Source organism: Macaca nemestrina, chromosome 1 (genome assembly GCF_043159975.1).
Source record: "Macaca nemestrina isolate mMacNem1 chromosome 1, mMacNem.hap1, whole genome shotgun sequence".
Classification (NCBI taxonomy): Eukaryota; Metazoa; Chordata; class Mammalia; order Primates; family Cercopithecidae; genus Macaca; species Macaca nemestrina.
In genome coordinates this window covers 105946163-105968379 of record NC_092125.1, presented here as the reverse complement: position 1 = coordinate 105968379, position 22217 = coordinate 105946163, and the positions used below count along the sequence as shown (strand labels likewise).

The following is a 22217-nucleotide window of genomic DNA, read 5'->3' as shown; positions in this document are numbered from 1 at the left end:
TGTTTTGAGACAGTCTCACTCTGTCATCCAGCCTAGGGTGCAGTGGTGTGAACCTGGCTCAATGCAACCTCTGTCTCCCAGGTTCAAGTGATTCTTCTACCTCAGCCTCTAAAGTAGCTGGGATTACAGGTGTATGCCACCAATGCCCAGCTAATTTTGTATTTTTTGTAGAGATGGGGTTTCACCATATTGGCCACACTGAGCTTGAACTGGCCTCAAGTGATCCACCCATCTCAACCTCCCAAAGTGCTAGGATTACAAGCATGAGCCACCATGTCCAGCCCCTTCTTGTTCTTTACTTTTTTTTTTTTTTTTTTTTTTGAGATGGAGTCTCATTCTGTCACCCAGGCTGGAATACAGTGGCGTGATCTCGGCTCACTGCAACCTCCGCCTCCTGGGTTCAAGCAATTCTCTGCTTCAACCTCCCGAGTAGCTGGGATTACAGGTATCCGCCACCACTCCTGGCTAATTTTTGTATTTTTAGCAGAGACGGGGTTTCACCATGTTGGCCAGGCTGGTCTCAAACTCCTGACCTCGTGATTCACCTGCCTCGGCCTCCCAAAGTGCTGGGATTACAGGCATGAGCCACTGCACCTGGCCCTTCTTGCTCTTTTATGCCTTCTATTAAATTTTTATTTTTTATTTCAGTCCTATCTTATTTTTAGTTCCAATGAATTAGTCATCATTAGTGTGTTACATACAGTCAAAGCTATTTTATTTTATTTTGACAGAGTATTGCTCTGTCACCCAGGCTGGAGTGCAATGTCACAATCTCCTGGCTCACTGCAACCTCTGCTTCCTGGTTTCAAGTGATTCTTGTGCCTCAGCCTCCCAAGTAACTGAGCCTACAGACATGCACCACCACGCCTGGCTTTTGTATTTTTAGTGGAGACAGGGTTTCGCCATGTTGGCCAGACTGGTCTCGAACTCCTGGCCTCAAGTGATCTGCCTGCCTCAGCCTCCCAAAGTGCTGGGATCACAGATGGGATTACAGGTGTGACCCATTGTGCCTGGCCTGGAACTTCTATTTTTAATGTCAGTGTTTTTGCAACATTGTACTTAATTGTTGTATTTAGTCCCTGACCTCAGAATGCTTACAGCTGAGTAACTAGACACACTTCTGTGGATAACTAAGAAAGACCACATCTTTTTGAGATGGAGTCTCCCTCTGTCACCCGGCCTGAAGCGCACTGGTAAAATCATAGCTTACTGCAGCCTCACTCCTGAACTCAAGTGATCCTCCTCTTTAGGCCTCCCAAAGCACTGAGATTACAGGCATGAATCACAGAGCCTGGCCTGAGTCTAATTTTCATTCCTTTGCAGTAATCTATTTGGCTGCTTTCGTAAGATCTTTGTCTTTAGTGTTATTCTTTCAGGATTCACTATTTTTTTTCCTTGAAGATTCATACTTAGAAATTATGTGAAATTTTCTGCTATTATCTCTTTGAATGTTGCTACTCTCCATTTTCTCTACCCTACCTTAGAACTCCCATGAGATATATCTTGGACCATCTCACTCTAGTCTTCATGTCTCATCTCTTTTTTCGTATTTTCCGTTTTTAATATTCCTATGCTGCATTCTGTGTAATTTCTATTGTTCCTAATTTTCAACTGTGTTGGATATACTGTTTATATAACGAGTTAATTTTACTGATCTACTTCAAAGCAGATCAACTTTGGATGCATATTAGAATCATCTAAATAACTGTAAAACAAACATACTGATATCATGGTCCAATTCCCAAAGATTCTGATTTAATCAGTCTGCCATTGAACTCATGCAGCTATCCTTTAACAAATTCCCCAGTTAGTTCTATTATTTAGCCAGTGTTGAGAATCACCCCATCACCATACCAACTTGGTATAGTATTTCTTACACCTTAGAAAATTCTTCCCATGACTTCCTGTCGTATTCCAGTCACTGCTCCATGTCCCTGAACCCTTCTATAGCAAAATTCCTCAAGAGTTACCTATACTTGTTGTCTCTTTCTTCTGGATTAAAACCACTTCAGTTCAGGTTTTATTCCCTCAATTTAAAGAGATTATTTTTTCCAGGTCACTAATTACCTTCATGTTGCCAAGTCCAATAATTATGTATTTATCAATCCTTATTTGAACTTTCAGCAGCATTTTATCAATTCAATCTTCCTTCCTTCTTGAACTGCTTTCTTCACTTGGCTTTCGGGACTTCACATCTCTGGGTCTTATTCTACACTCATGATCCTTTATTCTTAGTCTTCTTCATTAGTTTTTATTCATCTTTCTATCTTCTAACTTTAAAAATGGAGTGTTCCCATGGCTTTAAATAGCATTTATATACTAATTCTCAAATTGATATTCCTAGCTGTCATTCTCCTCCAAAACTCTCTTTATATAGTCAGTTACCTAACTAACATCTCCATTTGGATGTTGTCTTAGTCCATTTTGTGTGGTGGCTAATGCCTGTAATCCAAGTACTTTGGAAGGCTGAGGCAGGGGGATCATGACGTCAAGAGTTCAAGACCAGCCTGGCAAGATGGTGAAACCCTATCCCTACTAAAAATACAAAAAAACTAGCCAGGTGTGGTGGTGGGTGCCTGTAATCCCAGCTACTCAGAAGGCTGAGGCATAGCATTGCTTGAACCCGGGAGGCAGAGGTTGCAGTGAACCAAGATCGCGCCACTGCACTCTGGCCTGGGCAACAGCAAGACTCATCTCAAAACAAAACAAAAAACAAACAAAAAACCCCCTACAGACTGGGTAATTTACATAGGGGTGTGTGGGAGTGTGTGTTCTGTTTTGTTTAGAGATGGAGTCTCTTCATGTTGCCAAATTCCTTGAGCTCAAATGATCCTCCTACCTTAGCATCCCAGGTAGCTGGGGCTATGGGTGTATGTCACTGTACCCAGCTTTCGGTACTTTATAAAGACCAGAAGTTTATTGGCTATTTATTGGCATACAGTTCCAGAAGTTGGGAAGCCTAACATCAAGGTGCTGGCATGTGGTGAAGACCTTCTTGCTGTCTAATAACACAGCAGATGGGCAAAGAGAAGGTGCCCTTCTATAACATTAATCCCACCCATGAGGGTAAAGCCCTAACAACTTAATCACTTCTTAAAGGTCCCACTTCTTAATATTATTACAATGTCAATTAAATTTCAACATGAATTTTGGAGGGACAAACATTCAAACGATAGCAGATATCTAACAAGCATTTTATAATCTTATGTCCAAAACTGTTTCTTCCCCTATTGTTACACATCTTAGCAAATGACACCACCATTCAAACTAAACACTTGGAGTCATTCTTAGTTCCTCTTTCTCATACCCACATGCATTCTATCTGCAAACGCTATCAGCATCACCTTCCAAATGTATTTTAAATTTGATTTTTTTTTTCCTTTGTTTGAGACATCACCCAGGCTGCAGTGCAGTGGCACGATCTTGGCTCACTGCAACCTCCACCTTCCGGTTTCAAGCGATTCTCCTGCCTCAGCCTCCCAAGTAGCTGGGATTACAGGCATGCACCACCATGCCCAGCCAATTTTTGCACTTTTAGTAGAGATGGGTTTTACCAGTAATTCTTTTTAACTCTGTTTCTACTGTTACTCTTTCAGTCTATGTCCGATAGAGAAATCACAGTGATCTTTCTAAAATTTAAGATTATAATACTCCTTCGCTCAAAATGCTTAAATGGCATCTGTCGCAGTTTAAAAACACTGTCCCCCTAAAATTCTTCAAAACTCTTCAAATCAGGCCCAGGCACGGGGGCTCATGCCTGTAATCCCAGCACTTTGGGAGGCTGACGTGGGTGGATCACCTGAGGTCAGGAGTTCAAGACCAGCCTGGCCAACATAATGAAACCCTGTCTCTACTAAAAATATAAAAATTAGGCAGTATGGTGGTGGCCGCCTGTGATCCCAACTACTCAGGAGGCTGAGGCAGGAGAATAGCTTGAACCCGGGAGGCAGAGGCTGCAGTGAGTTGAGATCGCACCACTGCACTCCAGCCTGGACAACAGAGCAAGACTCCATCTCAAAAACAAACAAAAAAAGCCTGACTCCTCACATCAAGAGGCAGAGTCTATGTCTTCTTCTCTTCTCTTGAATCTGGCTGGGAGTTGGGGAATGGGGTCTGACTGTTTCAACCAGTTGCTGTGCGATTTCTGCAACTGAGTTGTAAAAAACAATGCAGCTTCTCTCTTATTTACTGGAATACTCAAATCTGGAGCCCTGAGCTACTAAGAAGTTTCACTACCCCAAGGCTGCCATGCTGTGAAAAAAGCCAAGCCTCAGGGAGAGACCACAACAGACACCGAGTTGGCACTCCTCTGCTTTTTGAGTCATTTCAGCCCAGGCACCAGACATGTTACTCTCCTTCACAGTAATTATTATCATCTGACATATTCTATTTGTTCATCTATTTCCCATTCAATAAAATGTAAGCACTCCTTAGGAGAGGTTTCTATTTTATTCAGTGCCTGGCCTACAATATTTACTAGATAAAATATGTGCTGATAAAAGACCATATTCTTGATTACAGGCTCATGCCTGTAATCTCAGCACTTTGGCTATGCTGAGGCAGGTGGACGGCTTCAGTCCAGAAGTTCAAGACCAACCTGGGAGACATGGCAAAACCCCATCTCTACCAAAAAAAAAAAATTAGCTGGACATGGTGGCGCATCACTGTAGTCCTGGCTACTCCAGAGGCTGCACCCAGGAGGTGGAGAGGGCAGAGAGCTAAGATCATGCCACTGCACTCCAGCCTGGGCAACAGAGCAAGACTCTATCTCAAAGACAAAACAAAATATTTACAAAATATTCTTTAGCATTTCTAGATTTTCTATTTGATTCTTTTTCAAATGTCTCCTCCTCCAAAGTATTTTTTTCTTTTTTTTCCAAAATGTTTATATTTAATCCGTTTTTTTTTTTTTTTTTTTGAGATGGGAGTCTCATTCTGCCACCCAGGCTGGAATGTAATGGTGTGATCTCAGCTCACTGCAACCTCCACCTCCCGGGTTCAAGCGATTCCCCTGCCTCAGCCTCCTCAGTAGCTGGGATTACAGACATGTGCCACCTCACCCAGCTAATGTTTTACATTTTTAGCAGAGGTGGGGTTTCACCATGTTGCCTATGTTGGTCTTGAACTCCAGCAATTTAGGCAATTTAGGGTTGCCTAGCAGGTTAATTTTAACATAACAAAAATTAGCCAGGCGTGGTGGCATGTGCCTATAATCCCAGCTACTCAGGAAGCTGCAGCAGGAGAATTGCTTGAACCCGGGAGGCGGAGGTTGCAGTGAACCAGGAACGCGCCACTACACTACAGCCTGGGTGACAGAGCAAGATTCCATCTCAAAAAAAAAAAAAAAATTCGTTTTATTATGATAAGAACACTTAACACAAGATCTACCCTCTTAAATTTTTTTTTTTTTTTTTTGAGACGGAGTCTTGCTCTGTCACCCAGGCTGGAGTGCAGTGGCCGGATCTCAGCTCACTGCAAGCTCCGCCTCCCGGGTTTACGCCGTTCTCCTGCCTCAGCCTCACTGCAAGCTCCGCCTCCCGGGTTTACGCCATTCTCCTGCCTCAGCCTCCCGAGTAGCTGGGACTACAGGTGCCCGCCACCTCGCCCGGCTAGTTTTTTTTTTTTTGTATTTTTTAGTAGAGACGGGGTTTCACCGTGTTAGCCGGGATCGTCTCTCGATCTCCTGGCCTCGTGATCCGCCCGTCTCGGCCTCCCAAAGTGCTGGGATTATAGGCTTGAGCCACCGCGCCCGGCCTACCCTCTTAAATTTTCAAGTGTACAATACATTAATGTTGATTAATGTTGACTATAGATACAGTGTTGTATGGCAGATCTCTAGAGCTTTTTCCTCCTGCTTGACATTAATTTTACATACATTGTTTAGCAACTCCCCAATTTCTCCTCCCCCTCAGCCTTTGGCAACCACCATTTAACTGTCAACCTATGAATCTGACTACTTTAGATACCTCACATAAGTAGACTCACACAGTTATTTGTCTTTCTGTGACTGTCTTATTTCCCTTAGCATAATGTCCTCAAGCTTCATCCATGTTGTCACATGTGGGAGTGCTAATATCTCTTAGGGATCCTGATTTTATTATTTTGGAAATCTAGAAGCACGATTGCTGGACCATCTGGTACTTCTATATTTAATATGTCAAGGAACCTCCATGTTTTCCATAGTGGCTTCTTGTACCATTTTGCATTCCCACCAACAGTGTGCAAGGGTTTCACTTTCTTCACTCCCTTGTCAATTAAAAAAAAAAATAGGCATCTTGACATTGACAGGTGTGAGGTGATGATATTTCATTGTGGTTTTGATATGTACTTCTCTGATGATTAGCAATGTTGAGCAATTTTTCATATATACTTGGCCACTTTTATGTCTTCTTTGGAGAATGTCTATTCAGGTCCTTGGTCCACTTTTTGTTGTTAAATCTTACAGTGAATTATATTGAATTCAAAGGTAGTATTCCTATTTGAGAAATAAAAAACTAAAATCAAGTTGTACAAGCAATCATGAGATAAATCAGTAAAGAGTCCTGCTCAAATCATACCAGAGCAGACACCCAGCCCGCATGAAGATGTTTTTGTTCAACACAAATGGTAACAGAGAGTAACACAATGGCCACAGAATGAGAACATAAGTGCACTCGAATTTTTTGTGAGTTCTGGCTAGGCTCTAACAAGCCTAGCATTCTTTTCTTACCAGGTGAACAGAAATCATCTGCTAGTGCCAGAAACTTTAAAGCTCTTAATCCAGTTGGAAATAACTATAATTGAGGACCTTTTTACTAGCTACTTGCTTCCCAATTTAGGGTTGCCTAGCAGGTTAATTTCAACATAACAAAAGGTGTTAACTGGCTGGCCACATCATGCGCTGGTGACAGGGGCAGGTTTAATTAGTTTTGTGCTCAGATCACTGAGCCTCCTGGCTGCTCTTGTCCATCTCCACACCTTGGTCCTAAGCATTCTGAGACTCAGTCAGCTGAGGGTAAAAGGGACCTACCAGCCAGTTGAGGGGCATGTCATTAACAAGATAACCCATCAAGTCATTTAAAGATTCCGAGGAGGCTGTCAGACACTTCCTTAAAGGAGGCAGTATTGTGGAACACTGAGTAGATGTCACCTGCCATCACCCCCATGTGCTTGGCCTGACCTTAGATGTTCTGTGGCAATCCGTTGATGTTGGGCAGAAGGGTATGGCATGTGGTCTGGAGCTGCTAAGTCAAGTTGTGGGCAACAGCAAAAGGATGTGACTCAATGTGCTCAGCACAGTGGGACTCATCAGTATCATGGTATCCAATACTCCTTATCCACTCCACCCGAGAGGTAGAGCTTATCATGAGCATCCTGAATTTTCTGATTGGCACTATGCACACTCTTTCTGGCAATTTCAATGAAGTGAACAGTAGAATGGAGCTGAGAAATGGTCTCTTGGCTTTTCTGCTTAGCTTCTTTAACCCTGCTGAGAGCCTGCTGGTAGGAAGTGAAGTTTGGTAGACACGGAGTAAAGCTTGGTAGACAGGGATCCCAGTCTAACGTAACAACTTGGCTTCTGAACCGTATCATATCCTTCAACTTTTTTTGCTTCTTTTTCTCGCTCTTCCTCAGTGAGAGGGAGGTACTGTCCTACCAAGAGCTCTGATATGGTGGTGCATTTTCTATGCCACTGCTCACGAGCTGCATCATCTGACTTCCCAAGCCTGTGTTAATGCTGCTACTGACACAGACTTGGTCTTCTCCACAGTGCCAGTCACTACCCCTTTGGTCCTGTCCATTACCCCTGTGATGAATCCTTGGCCCCAGTTACAGTAGTCGTCACAGCACCTTTGGCATTGGCAATAACCTGAGCTGATGGCTGATTCAGAATAAGCAGTCTTTCCTCAATCCTGTCTAGCTCCTTACAGGCATAGATACTGGCAAAACTGCAATCTGCAGCTCTAGCTTCCGGATGACGGGCAGAGCACTGGACATGGCCACCGAGGTGATGGTCTTCACGCCCTTCTTTGCCATCTCACACACAGACTTCAAGTAGGGACACTGGTCCTTTGTACTGACATGGGCTGAGGACATGGGGTCATACATGGAACTCACCAAGGGCAGGGTGACCACCCAAGTCACGACACTTGGGTGGTGTGGATCAACTGCAACAGATGCCATTTTTCTTCCTGAAGAAATAAATTGACGGACGGCAGCAAAGGGCCTATTTTTAGGCCCTTTTTTTTTTTTTTGCTACTGAGTTGTATGAGTTTTTTACATATGTTGGAGATTAACCCCTTATCAAATACATGGTTCACAAACATTTCCTCGCATTTTGTAGACTGCCTTTCCATTCTGCCGTTTCCTTTGCCATGCAGAAGCTTTTTAGGTTGATGCAGTTCCACTTGCTTTTGTTGCCTGTGTTTTTGATGTCATATCCACGAAATCATTGCCAAGACCAATGTCATAATGCTTTTTCCCTGTTTTCTTCTTATGAGTTTTATAGTTTCAGGTCTTATGTTTAACTCTTTAATCCATTTTGAGTTGATTTTTGTGTACAGTACAAGATAAATTTCATTATTTTGCTGTGGATATCCAGTTTTCCCAGCACCATTTGTTGGAGGGACCACCCTTGCCCTATTGATCCTTTCCTTATTGTGTATTCTTGAGTCCAAACATAAATTTTCAGGAGACATTCCCATCTACCCCCAGCCAGAGACACAAAAGTTTCCTTGTTTCCTCAAACAGTAGATGGAATTTTCTGTGGTCCCTTCCTTTCTCTTGAGTATGAACCTTTAAGGCTCCCTGCTTTATATACAGATTTGCATTTCTAACTCTGTTCCATACAGGCCTAAGGCTCATGGACATTAAAATCAAGCCTTTAGGTAACTGAGACTAGGCAAAGCACCCAGAAATACCACAGCATTAAGTCACATGCATACTGCTCATTTTCAGTTCCTCTTTCATCTGCAGTCCCTGAGAATTTTCCTTAATTCTTTCAGGCTTAGCTAGCTATGCATTTTTAAACATTTGTTTAAAAATTTAAAAATAGTTGTTACATTTCATCCGGCATTACTAGGTGTTTTGTAATGGAATAGCATAAGGGTTTTAGGTTATATGGTCTGTTATCCTGGCATTATAAAATATGCTGGTCTGGAAGTTTAACATTTATTTTCATAAGAACTAGTTCAGTTTAAATAAAATAACTCCACAGACGATTAAATGCAAAAGGAAAAACACATCTTAACAATGGAACAATCTTGTTGTTACCTTACCCTAGGGATCAAACTTTTCACTGCAGGCACTGAGACAACATGGAAACAATCTGACAAATCTACAATGCGGAACCTATTTCAAATCAATAAGCGTTGTCTCTTCAAAACAGGTGATATCAAAAAAAGAGGTGGTGATACAGACTGTCCTAGGTTGAGAGACTTAGAGACATAACCAAATATAATGTATAATCTTTGATTGAATCTTGGTTTAAACACAACTACAAAAGATATTATGGGGAACTGGGTAAATTTTCAAATGGACTCAGTATTAAATAATATTAGGGAATTATTATTAATCTTGTTGGTTATAATAGTATTGTGGTTGAACAGGAGATTGTCCGTATTTTTTTTGAGATGTAACTGTACCATTCGTTTTCTTTTTTCTTTTGTTTTCTTTTTCTTTTTTTTCCCGAGACAGAGTCTTGCTCTGTTGCCCAGACTGAAGTGCACTGGCAAGATCTTCTGCCTCCTGGGTTCAAGTGATTCTCCTACCTCAGCCTCCCGAGTAGCCAGGATTACAGACATGTGTCCCCACGCCTGGCTAATTTTTGTATTTTTAGTAGAGACAGGATTTTCCTATGTTGGTCAGGTAGGTCTCAAACTCCTGACCTTAGCGATCCACCCACCTTCCACCTCCCAAAGTGCTGGGATTACAGGCACGAGCCCAGTCTACTATTAATTTTCTATGGCTGCTATAATAAATTACCACAAATTTAGTGGCTTAAACACAATACAAATGTTATTACCTTTCACTCAGAAAGTCATTAAGTCTAAAACGGGTCTCATTACGCTAAATTCAAGGCATGGGTATGGCTCCTACTTATTTATTTATTTATTTTTTAGATAAGAGTCTGGCTCTGTCACCTGGGCTGGAGTGCAGTGGCACAATCTTGGCTCACTGCAACCTCTGCCTTCTGCAGCTCAAGCGATTCTCCCACCTCAACCTCTGGGGACTGGAAGTAGCTGGGATTACAGCTGTGCATCACCACGCCCAGCTAATTTTTGTAATTTTTGTATTTTTTGTAGAGATGGGATTTCGCCACATTGCCCAGGTTGGTCTCCAACTCCTGGCCTCAAGTGATCCACCTGCCTTGGCCTCCCAAAGTGCTAGGATTACAGACATGAGTCACCGTGCCTAGTCAGCTCCTACATTTCTTCTGGAGTTTCTAGAGGAAAATCCATTGTCTTGCTGTTACCTGCTAGAGACAATCTACTTTGCTGTGTTCATGGCCACTTCCTTCATCTTCAAATCTCAGGCCTACCCCTCTGACTGCCATCTCGCTGACACTCTTCTGCTCCCCTTTTCCATTTTAGGACCCTTATGATTATATTGGGCCCACCTGGATAATCTAGACTAATTTCCATATTTTAAGGTCAACTGATTAGTAACCTTAATTCCGTCTACTATCTTTTTTTTTTTTTTGAGACAGAGTCTCACACAGTCGCCCAGGCTGGAGTGCAGTGGCGCGATCCTGGCTCACTGCAAGCTCCGCCTCCTGGGTTCACGCCATTCTCCTGCCTCAGCCTCCCAAGTGGCTGGGACTACAGGTGCCCACTGCCACGCCCGGCTAATGTTTTGCATTTTTTTTAGTAGAGACGGGGTTTCACTATGTTAGCCAGGATGGTCTCAATCTCCTGACCTCGTGATCCACCCGCCTCAGCCTCCCAAAGTGCTGGGATTACAGGCATGAGCCACGGCGCCCGGCCTCCATCTACTATCTTAATTCTCTGTTGCCATGAAATGGAACATATTCTCAGGTTATGGGGGCTGGGGTGTAGACATCTTGGGAGAAGGGGCATTATTTTGCCTACCACAGCAATCTTAAGTATTTAGAGGTAAAAGTCTAAAACTTACTTAGAAGTGGTTTAGAAAAAATGTTTATGCTATATATCAATGGCATACTGATATGTGCCAAGCAAATATGGCAAAATATTCACTGCTGACAAGATGGTAGTTACATAGCTGTTGCTTGTACTACCCTATTTTTCTGTATGCTTAAATATTCTCAATTTTTTTATATTTAAAAACTAAAACATTTAGAACTTTAAGATTAAAAAACTTAAAACAAATAAGCTGAACACAATGGATTCCTTTTTCTAAAAATGTCTACTGAGCACGGTGGTGCACACCTGTAATCCCAGCACTTTGGGAAGCAGAGGTGGAAGGATCACTTGAGGCCAAGAGTTCAAGATTGGCCTGGGCAGGCCGGGCGCAGTGGCTCACGCCTGTAATCCCAGCACTTTGGGAGGCCGAGGCGGGCGGATCACAAGGTCAGGAGATCGAGACCACGGTGAAACCCCGTCTCTACTAAAAATACAAAAAATTAGCCGGGCGCGGTTGTGGGCGCCTGTAGTCCCAGCTACTGGGGAGGCTGAGGCAGGAGAATGGCGTGAACCCGGGAGGCGGAGCTTGCAGTGAGCCGAGATCGCGCCACTGCACTCCAGCCTGGGCGACAGAGCGAGACTCCGTCTCAAAAATAAATAAATAAATAAATAAATAAATAAATAAATAAATAAAGATTGGCCTGGGCAACATAGAGAGATCCCACCTCTAATAAATAAACCAACTAACCAAAACGAAAGAGAGAGAGAGAGAAAGAGAGAGAGAGTGTGTGTGTGCTTGTGTGTAATTATGACTTGCCTTTGATATAGTGTCCCTTCATAGAAAACGGATGCCCTTTTCTACTGTAGGCACTAATAAAATTAGTGGCACCTCATAAACTTTTCATGTTGATAAAATATGTAAAAGCTAGTCACTATATTCACTATAGTCCCCTTATCAAGTCAGAAAGTGGGAGATAAAAAAGGAGAGAGAGATGTCTCTGGAATGGTCCCAGAACGTAAGTCCTTAAGATATTTATAATCAGTAAGTGCTGAAATCATCACCCATTCTTACATGTGAAGAGAAGAGCTCCTTTGTAGTTTGCCTTCTGTCACAGGAGACATCAATCAGCCAGAGGTCCAAGACCTGTTCACCCCTATGTAATGTTTTTTGAAACTCTGAATTAGATAATCCAACAATACAGAAAGAAGACTAGAAGCAATAAGAACTTCCATCTCATTGAAGAGGTCAAGTGAAGACTCTTTTGAAATCATTCAGTTTTGAAGCACCTACCTAGTATTGTAAGAAATACAAGTAATTTGACAGTGAATACAAGGATAATATAGTAACTAGAGAAATCTGGAGAAGCAATTGCTCTCAAATAGAGAAGAGGCCCAGTAACAAGAATGTTAAAACATGGCTGACTTCAAGAATAGGATCAAGGTCTCAAACTACATAGTTCTGATTTCTTCCCCCTTCCTAGAAGGTTGTTCTTTCTTCTGTCTGGTGAGTTACGGGAAAGTGACGGAATATCCTTCCTTCTAATCTACCTTACTTCTCTTCTTATAGTCCATATTTATAATAAAGACATCATCATTCCCTTTATTGAGTTAAAAACTCAGAAATCAGGCTGGGGGCATGATGGCTCACACCTGTAATCCCAGCACTTTGGGAGGCCAAGATGGGCAAGAGTTCAAGACCAGCCTGGGCAATATGGCAAAACCCCATGTCCACAAAAAACACAAGAGTTCAAGACTAGCCTGGGCAACATGGCAAAACCCCATCTCTACAAAAAATACAAAATTATCACAGGATGGTGGCATGCACCTGTGGTCCCAGCGACCTAGAAGGCTGAGGTGGGAGGATCACTTGAGCTCAGGAGGTCAAGGCTGCGGTGAGCCGAGATCATGCCACTGAATTCCAGTCTGGGGAACAGAGCGAGACCATGTCTCAAAACCAAACAAAGCCCCAGCTACTCGGGAGGCTGAGGCGTGAGCATCATTTGGGTCTATGTAAAGGCCGAAGTGAGCATGATTGTATCACTGCACTCTAGCCTAGATGACAAGGCAAGACCCTATCTCCAAAAAAGAAAAAAGAGAGAAACAACCAAATTGTATATGTATGTGGGTATATATGTATGTTATGTATTTGTAAATATCATTTAAAAAATTAGACATTAAAATGGGTCAGAGTGGTGTTAGGGTAGGGGAAGAGACTACTCTTAAAAGTATGGTCAGTAAAGTCCTGTCAGAAAAAAATAACATTTGAGCAAGTCCTGAATTAAGGGCAGTCCTGAATTAAAGGCAAATATCTGGGGAGAGAAGGTAACAAGTAGTGGTCACAGCAAGAATGTTGCTTGAGACAGGATAGCACTTAGCCTGTGCAATCAACAGTAAAAAGGTACAGATGAAGTGCTAAATCCAAGACGGAGGGTGGTACTTTAAGACTATACAGGGTGCGGTGGCTCGCGGCACTTTGGGAGGCCAAGGTATGTAGGACTGATTGAGCTCAGGAGTCCAAGACCAGCCTGGGCAACATAGCAAGATTCCATCTCTACTAAAAATACAAATAGAAATCAGGCAGGTGTGGTGGAGAGTGCCTGTAGTTCCAGCTACTCAGGAAGCTGGGGTGGGAGGATTGCTTGAGCTTGGGGGATCTAGTCTGTAGTGAGCCATGATTTCAGCACTGCACTTCAGCCTGGGGGGCAGCAAGACTTTGTCTCAAAAAAAAAAAAAAAAAAAAAAGACCATGCAAGGCTGGGCAAGGTGGCTCACGCCTATAACCCCAGCACTTTGGGAGACCGAGGTGGATGGATCACCTGAGGTGAGGAGTTCGAGACCAGCCTGGCCAACATGGTGACACCCTGTCTCTACTAAAAATATAAAAATTAGCCAGGTGTAGTGGCACGGGCCTGTAATCCCAGCTGCTTGGGAGGCTGAGACAGGAGAATCACTTGAACCCAGGAGGTGGAGGCTGCAGTGAGCTGAGACTGCACCATTCCACTCCAGCCTGGGCAACAGCGAGACTCTGTCTCAAAAACACAAACAAAAAAACCCAACCATACAAAGACATTACTTTTATGAATAGACTAATAATATGTCCTAGTTTGTATAGGACATGTCCCAATTTATCCTCTCATGATGATAACAATGTTCCTTTCACCTTTAATAGTGTCCTAGTTTGGAGAGTAAATTAGATGGTCATCCCTATGAAAACTTCTCCATTCCTCCAGGCAATTTTTCCTTTCTTTGTGCTGTCAAGGAATTTTCTTTTCTTTTCTGTTTTTTTTTATTTTTAATGAGACAGAGTCTTGCTCTGTTGCCCAGACTGGAGTGTAGTGGCGGGATCTCAGCTCACTGGAACCTCTGCCCCAGGTTCAAGCCATTCTCCTGCCTCAGCCTCCCAAGTAGCTGGGATTACAGGTGTGCCCACCATGTCCAACTAATTTTTATGTTGTTAGTAGAGACAGGGTTCCACCATGTTGGCCAGACTGGTCTTGAACTCCTGACCTTAAGTAATCCACCTGCCTCGGCCTCCCAAAGTGCTAGGATTACAGGTGTCAGCCACCACGCCTGGCCTGTCAAGGAATTTTGGGAACGTCATTTTCTGTGTCTTATTACTGAATTACTTGTCTATTTCCCACAGAAAACTGTGAGCACCCAGAAGTCAGGAATGGTATGTAGTTAAACTATTTTCTTTCCTTTTTCTTCCAAGAGACGGGGTCTCACTCTGTCACCTAGGCTGGAGTGCAGTGGTGCAATCAAAATTTCCTTGAACTCCTAGGCTTAGGCAATCCTTCCAACTTAGCTTCCCGAGGAGCTAGGACTACAGGTGTGTGCCACCTCAACCAGCTAATTTTAATTTTTTTTGCAGAGATTGGGTCTTGCTATGTTACCCAGGCTGGTCTCAAACTTCTAGCCTCAGGCGATCCTCCCACCTTGGCTTCCCAAAACATTAAGATTCCAGGCATGACTCACTGCCCCGGTAGCTAAAATTCATTTTCTTATCTACTTAAAAAAAATTTTTTTTTAAGAGACAAGGTCTCTTTCTGTCACTCAGGCTGGAGTGCAGTGGCACAATCATAGTTCACTGCCATCTCCAACTCCTGGACTCAAGTGATCCTCTGGCCTCAGCCTCCCAAGTAGCTGGTACTACAGGTGCATGCCACCACACATGGCTAATTTTTGGTAGAGAGGGGTCTTACTATGTTGCTCAGGCTGCTCTTGAACTCCTAACCTCAAGTGATCCTCTCATCGTGGCCTCCCAAAGTGCTGGGATTACAGTCATAAACCACAGGGCCCAGCCCATTTTCTTAACTTTTTCACCTAAGCTGTATATAAACAGGCACTCAAAACATTTCTTGTTGAATGAACTCCTGGCTTTAAAGGTCTCTCTGTCTCCTGCAAACATACTCTAAAAAGAGGAGCTAGGCAGAGGAGAGAAAATGTATGGAGTTGCTTCAGGCAGCAAGCTTAAAGCTGAGAGTAAATTGGAAGAAAGGGTAACCTAAGATTAACAGAAAAGGATCCATATATAAGGAGTCTCAGAACTTTAACTGAAAAGGACGCCTGTCTCCAAATTGCTTCTAAACGATTAAAAATAGATACATATTAAAATCTTCAGGCCGGGCGTGGTGGCTCAAGCCTGTAATCCCAGCACTTTGGGAGGCCGAGACGGGCGGATCACGAGGTCAGGAGATCGAGACCATCCTGGCTAACACGGTGAAACCCCGTCTCTACTAAAAAATACAAAAATCTAGCCGGGCGAGGTGGCGGACGCCTGTAGTCCCAGCAACTCGGGAGGCTGAGGCAGGAGAATGCGTAAACCCAGGAGGCGGAGCTTGCAGTAAGCTGAGATCCGGCCACTGCACTCCAGCCTGGGCGACAGAGCGAGACTCCGTCTCAAAACAAAAAAAAAAGAGAGGTGAGAATGTTATAAGTATAGCTAATCCAGTAACAGCCTAGCTATATTCTCTAGTGACAATTCATATATTTTAAAAGAGCAAATAATGATCCAAATAAATTATTTCTCAACCAGGCTTCTGAGATTAGTGAGTCTGTGTCCTCTACTTACAACTGTACAGGTGAGTGAAAGACGATTTGTCTTCTAAACTGTAAACAAAATGCACTTTCAGTTTCTGGCAAAAATCACAGAGCAATGGTCTTGCATCATCTCCAACCTGCCGTAATGCAAACCAGATGGCTGAGCTCGTTCCAAGCTATCTAATGTTTCCTATTATCAATCAACCCCAGTAATTATTCTGCACTTCCCAAGTATGTAACCTCTCCATTTCAGTTTCCTAATGGAATTTATACACACACAAACCAAACTGCAAAACAAATTCATCAAAAAAAAAAAAAAAAAAAAAAAAGGGTAAAAGGTTCTAAGGAAAAGCAGAATGGGTACAGAAAAGGTTTCATTTTTGATGCTACAAAGAAGTGAAACTATTTCCAATGTACCTTTTGCTTTGTTTTGTTTTGTTTTGTTTTGAGACGGAGTCTTTCTCTATCGCCAGACTGGAGTGCAGTGGCACTATCTCAGCCACTGCAATCTCTGCCTCCTAGGTTCAATAGATTCTCCTGCCTCAGCCTCCTGAGTAGCTGGGATTATAGATGCACACCACCACACCAGCTAATTTTTGTATTTTTAGTAGAAACAGGGTTTCACCATGTTGGCCAGGATGGTCTTGATCTCCTGACCTAGTTATCTGCCTGCCTCAGTCTCCCAAAGTGCCGGGATTACAGACGTGAGCCACCGCGCCCGGCCTGCAATATACCATTTTATAGGATTATCTTAGAGGTTGGAATTAACTGTCAGAATGGAAAAGGGTATGAACAAGGGCTTGAGAAGAGCACACATCGGCGTGGTATGGGAACACAACTATTTCTAAGAGGAGACTTAGACAACATAGAACCAAAAGAAACTACACTGATCTCCTTACATGATAGAAACGAACAGGACATATCACACCCCAAAGTGCTTATTATACTACAATATATCTGGCAAGGTTAGGAACCAGGAGGTTAGAAATAAATTTGGCAAATCAGAGAAAATAATTTGACATGACTATGGAAGACACCTGCTTGAGAGGCTGAGGCAAGACGATTGTCTGGACTCAGGACAATGACTGAGTCACATACAGTGAGCTATGACTGTACCACTGTACTCCAGCCTGGGTGACAGGGTCTTGCAAGACCCTGTCTCTAAATAAATAAATAAATAAATAAATAAATAAATAAATAAATAAAATCAAGGACCCCAAAGAGAGCAATAACTAAAAGAGTCACCATATTAGAGGCCAGGTGCGGTGGCTCAGGTAAGCCTGTAATCCCAGCACTTTGGGAGGCTGAGGTGGGTGGATCACCTGAAGTCAGGAGTTCAAGACCAGCCTGGCCAACATGATGAAACCCTGTCTCTACTAAAAATATAAATACTAGCCAGGCATGGTGGTGAGCACCTGTAATCCCAGCTACTCAGGAGGCTGAGGCAGGAGAACTGCTTGAATCCAGGAGACAGAGGTTGCAGTGAGCCGACTTGGTGTCAACGCACGCCATCTTTGGCGACAAAGTGAGACTCTGTCTCAAAAATGAGTCGCCATATTAGAAATAATTAAAATAAAATTTTAGGCCAGGCACAGTGGCTCATGTCTATAATCCCAGTACTCTGGGAGGCCGAAGTGGGCAGATCACCTGAGGTCAAGAGTTTGAGACCAGCCTGGCCAACATGGTGAAACCCCGTCTGTCTCTACTTAAAAGCACAAAATCAGCCAGGCGTGGTGCTGCACACCTGTAGTCCCAGCTACTCGGGAGGCTGAGGCAGAAGACCTGCTCGAACCTGGGAGGGTGGAGATTGCACTGAGCTGAGATCGTGCCACTGCACTCTAGACTGGATGGACAGAGCCAGACTCCATCTCAAAAAAAAAAATAAATAAAATAAAATAAAAAATTTAAAAACATTAATTCATTTAAAAATAACAAACCCATTCCATGTTAACATAAATTCTTATTTATGAAAAATATTTTCCAAAATAACAGAACAATTTAGTGAGAAAAGTGGCATTGTTTTATATCTTTACAAATCTCTTTAACGGCTGGCTCAATAGTAGACAGCTGGATTCTCACAGTTGCCTCTGCATTCAATGTGCAGTGATGTTGTTCTAGTTACAAGTATGGGGGACGGGGTGGAGGGGATGTGGTCTCACACAGATACACAAGAAGGCAGGAGTTCTTTTTTAAAAAATTTAAAGTATTTAATAAACTTATGTTTTAAAACTTTGTAAATTTTGAAATAATTTTAGACTTACAGAAGCCCCAAATATTCTTCACCTTGCTCCCCTAAATGTTAACATGTAAACACAGTACAATTATTGAAAGCGGGAAACAACAGTGTTTATTAACTACTCTATAGATCTTATTCACGTCACCAGTTTTCCTACTAATATATATACTATATACTTTTTTTTTTTTTTTTTGATTCTTGCTCTGTCACCCAGGGTGGAGTGCAATGGCACCATCTCGGCTCACTGCAACATCCGCCTCCTGGGTTCAAGCCATTCTCCTGCTTCAGCCTCCTGAGTAGCTCGGACTACAAGCACGCACCACCATACCTGGCTAGTTTCATATTTTTAGTAGAGATGGGGTTGCACCACACTGGCCAGGTTAGTCTCGAACTCCTGACCTCAGATGATCCACCTGCCTCAGTCTCCCAATGTGCTAGGATTAGAGGTATAAGCAACCATGCCCAGCCCCTCCTAATATTCTTTTCAGATCCAGGACACAATCTACAACCCCACATTTAGTTGTCATGTGTCCTTCCTTGGTCTCCTCCCAATCTGTAAGTTTCTTAGTCTGTCTTCACCTTGATACTTTTGAAGAATAGTGACCAGTTCTTTTGAAAAGTGCACCTCAATTTGGGTCTGTCTGATGTTTTCTCATAATCAGACTGAGGTTACGTGTTTTTGGTGAGAGCATCACAGAAGTAATGTGCCCTTTTCAGTGTATCGTATCAGGAAGTACATGATGTCAGTATGCTGTATTACTGGTAATGTTAACTCAATTGCTTGATTAAGGTGGTATCTGATAGATTTCTCCACTGATAATGATGGAGAGATACTTAGACGCCACTATGTAAATATCCTATCTCCAATAAAAATTCCACATATTAATTTTAGCATACAAAGACAATTCTTTTTTTTTTGTTTTTTTTTTTTGAGATGGAATCTCACTCTGCCGCCCAGGCTGGAGTGCAGTGGCCGGATCTCAGCTCACTGCAAGCTCCGCCTCCCGGGTTTATGCCATTCTCCTGCCTCAGCCTCCCGAGTAGCTGGGACTACAGGCGCCCGCCACCTCGCCCAGCTAATTTTTTGTATTTCTTAGTAGTGACGGGGTTTCACCGTGTTAGCCAGGATGGTCTCGATCTCCTGACCTCGTGATCCGCCCGTCTCGGCCTCCCAAAGTGCTGGGATTACAGGCTTGAGCCACCACGCCCGGCCACAAAGACAATTCTTGCTGGGCACAGTGGCTCACGCCTGTAATCCCAGCACTTTGGGAGGCCAAGGTAGGCAGAACACCTGAGGTCAAGAGTTCAAGACCAGCCTGACCAACATGGTGAAACCCCCTCTACAAAAATACAAGTTAGCCAGGCATGATGGTAGGTGCCTGTAGCCCCAGCTACTCGAGAGGCTGAGCTGGAAGAATCACTTGAACCTGGGAAGTGAAGATTGCAGTGAGCCGAGATAGTGCCATTGCACTCCAGCCTGGGTAAACAGAGCGAGACTCCGTCTCCAAAAAAAAAAAAAAAAAAAAAAAAAAAAAAAAAAAAAAAAGACAATTCTTGCCTGCAACAACTACTGTAGTATCTGCCTAATGTTTCCATCATTCATTTCCTATTTATCAATTTGAGTTTCACTGCAGAAAACAATTGTTTTCTTTCCCATATTTATTTATAGCAGCATAAACTTATGCATATTTATTTTACCCCATGGGTTATAATCTACTATCATTATTTGTTTTTCAAACTGTCCTAGATCTAGCCATTGAAAGCTCCTTCAAGTTGGCTCCCTATCACTTTTTTGGCAATTTATTAGTTTCTGGTCCCCACATGATGTTCCAGGTTCAACATCTTTTTTTATCTGCCCTAGCCATTTCTCCAAGCAGCTCTGGTTCCTCTTATTGGAGAATGGTGTTGCGAAACCAAGATCTGGTGTCAGGTGTGCTCACTGCTATGCTGGTGTCACTACTTCCAGGCCCTTTCAGAAAAGGAAATAAAATGCATGCATACACACATAACATCCATATCTTTTTCTATATCTGTATTTGCATATGTGCGTACCCCTTGAAGATCCCTAATCAGAAAATCTAAATTGGGTCAGGTATGGTGACTCACGCCTATAATCCTAGCACTTTGGGAGGCTGAGGTGGCAGATCACTTGAGCCCAGGAGTTCAAGACCAGCTGGGGCAACATGGAAAAACCCTGTCTCTACCCTTCTTTTTTGTTTTTTTTGTTTTTTTTGAGATGGAGTCTGGCTCTGTCATCCAGGTACGATCTCAGCTCACTGCAACCACTGCCTCCCAGATTCAAGCAGCAATTCTCCTGCCTCAGCCTTCTGAGTAGCTGGGATTATAGGCGCCTGCCACCATGCCCAGCTAATGTTTTGTATTTTTAGTAGAGAGAGGGCTTCATCATGTTGGCCAGGCTGGTCTTGAACTCCTGGCCTCAAAAGATCCACCTGTTTTGGCCTCCCAAAGTGCTGGGATTACAGGCATGAGCCACTGCACCTGGTCACCCTCTACTTTTTACTAAAAAGAGAAAAATTCCGGCTGGGCGTGGTGGCTCACGCCTGTAATCCCAGCACTTTGGGAGGCCAAGGCGGGCGGATCCTGAGGTCAGGAGATCAAGACCATTCTGGCTAACACACTGAAACCCTGTCTCTACTAAAAAAATACAAAAAATTAGCCGGGCATGGTAGCGGGCACCTATAGTCCCAGCTACTAGGGAGGCTGAGGCAGGAGAATGACGTGAACCCGGGAGGCGGAGCTTGCAGTGAGCAGAGATCGCGCCACCGCACTCCAGCCTGGGCGACAGAGCGAGACTCTCTCAAAAAAAAAGAAAAAATCCAAAGTACTTCAAAATGTGAAAAAATTCCACACCAAAATGCAGTTATTTGCGTTCAAAATGCAGTCAAAACTTTGCTTTACGCACAAAATGTTGTTATAAAATTACCTTCAAGCTGTATGTTTAAGGTACATATGAAACAAATCAATTTGTGTTTAGGCTTGAGTCTCACCCCCATGATACCTCACTATGTACACGGAAATATCCCAAAATCCAAAAAAATTCAAAATTGGAAATACTTCTGATTTCCAGCATTTTAGATAAGGGATACTCAAACCTGTGTATATGTGTGTATCCCACATAAGGTTAGCAGCAAATGTGAACTCTGAAACCCTATCAATGAACTTTTTGCATTATTACATTAAAATACATTGGTCTACTTTATACTTTGAGTGGACCTCTTACCCAAATCTGATTTTGTCACATCATATATTGGTCATTTGAAAAATTCTAGTTCACCAAGTCATGCAGATCTTTCAAAGGTTGACATATTACATAATGTAAAAAATAAAAAAATCACAAAACTGGGAAGTGGACAGTCTCATGGTGGAGTATATAAACTTTCCAAAATTCTCATTTTTGCTTTAATTTTATCACTGGGCAAAAATAGAGTCAGTTGTTTTCCTTGAAAATTTTCAAGACAGCGTCTGCCAAATACCCAAGTCTAAATAACGTACTTTGTTGCTTATTCTTTCATCAAGTGAAAATGCTGTTCTATGAAGAAGGCAACTCGTTAGCTGGAAACCCAAATAACTGTACAAGTACTTTTCCTTAGACAACCACAGTACTTCAATATGTAACAGAAATGTTTTTTGAGTGCCTCCCATTTTATCACACAAAATATTCAAAAGCCAAGTACTGAAAGGTCAAGATTAAATAAAATTAATTTTTACTGCTTCATCAAGAACATTCTTAAATAAAACTATATATATATATATATATTTTTTTTTTACTGCAAATTTACACTGCATGGCAATAAAGAATACAATGCCTGCTAGTAGTCTGGCATTATTGCTCGTGGTTA

General features: G+C 42.7%; 1 protein-coding gene and 1 pseudogene across 3 annotated transcripts in view; both read right to left on the bottom strand.

Moving 5' to 3' along the window:
* LOC105497951 (GATA zinc finger domain containing 2B) overlaps positions 1-22217 on the bottom strand; it is a 113673-nt gene that overhangs the window by 38029 nt on the left and 53427 nt on the right. The gene's annotated exons all lie outside the window — the stretch shown is intronic.
* On the bottom strand, positions 656-19881 carry LOC139359939 (perilipin-2 pseudogene; annotated as a pseudogene).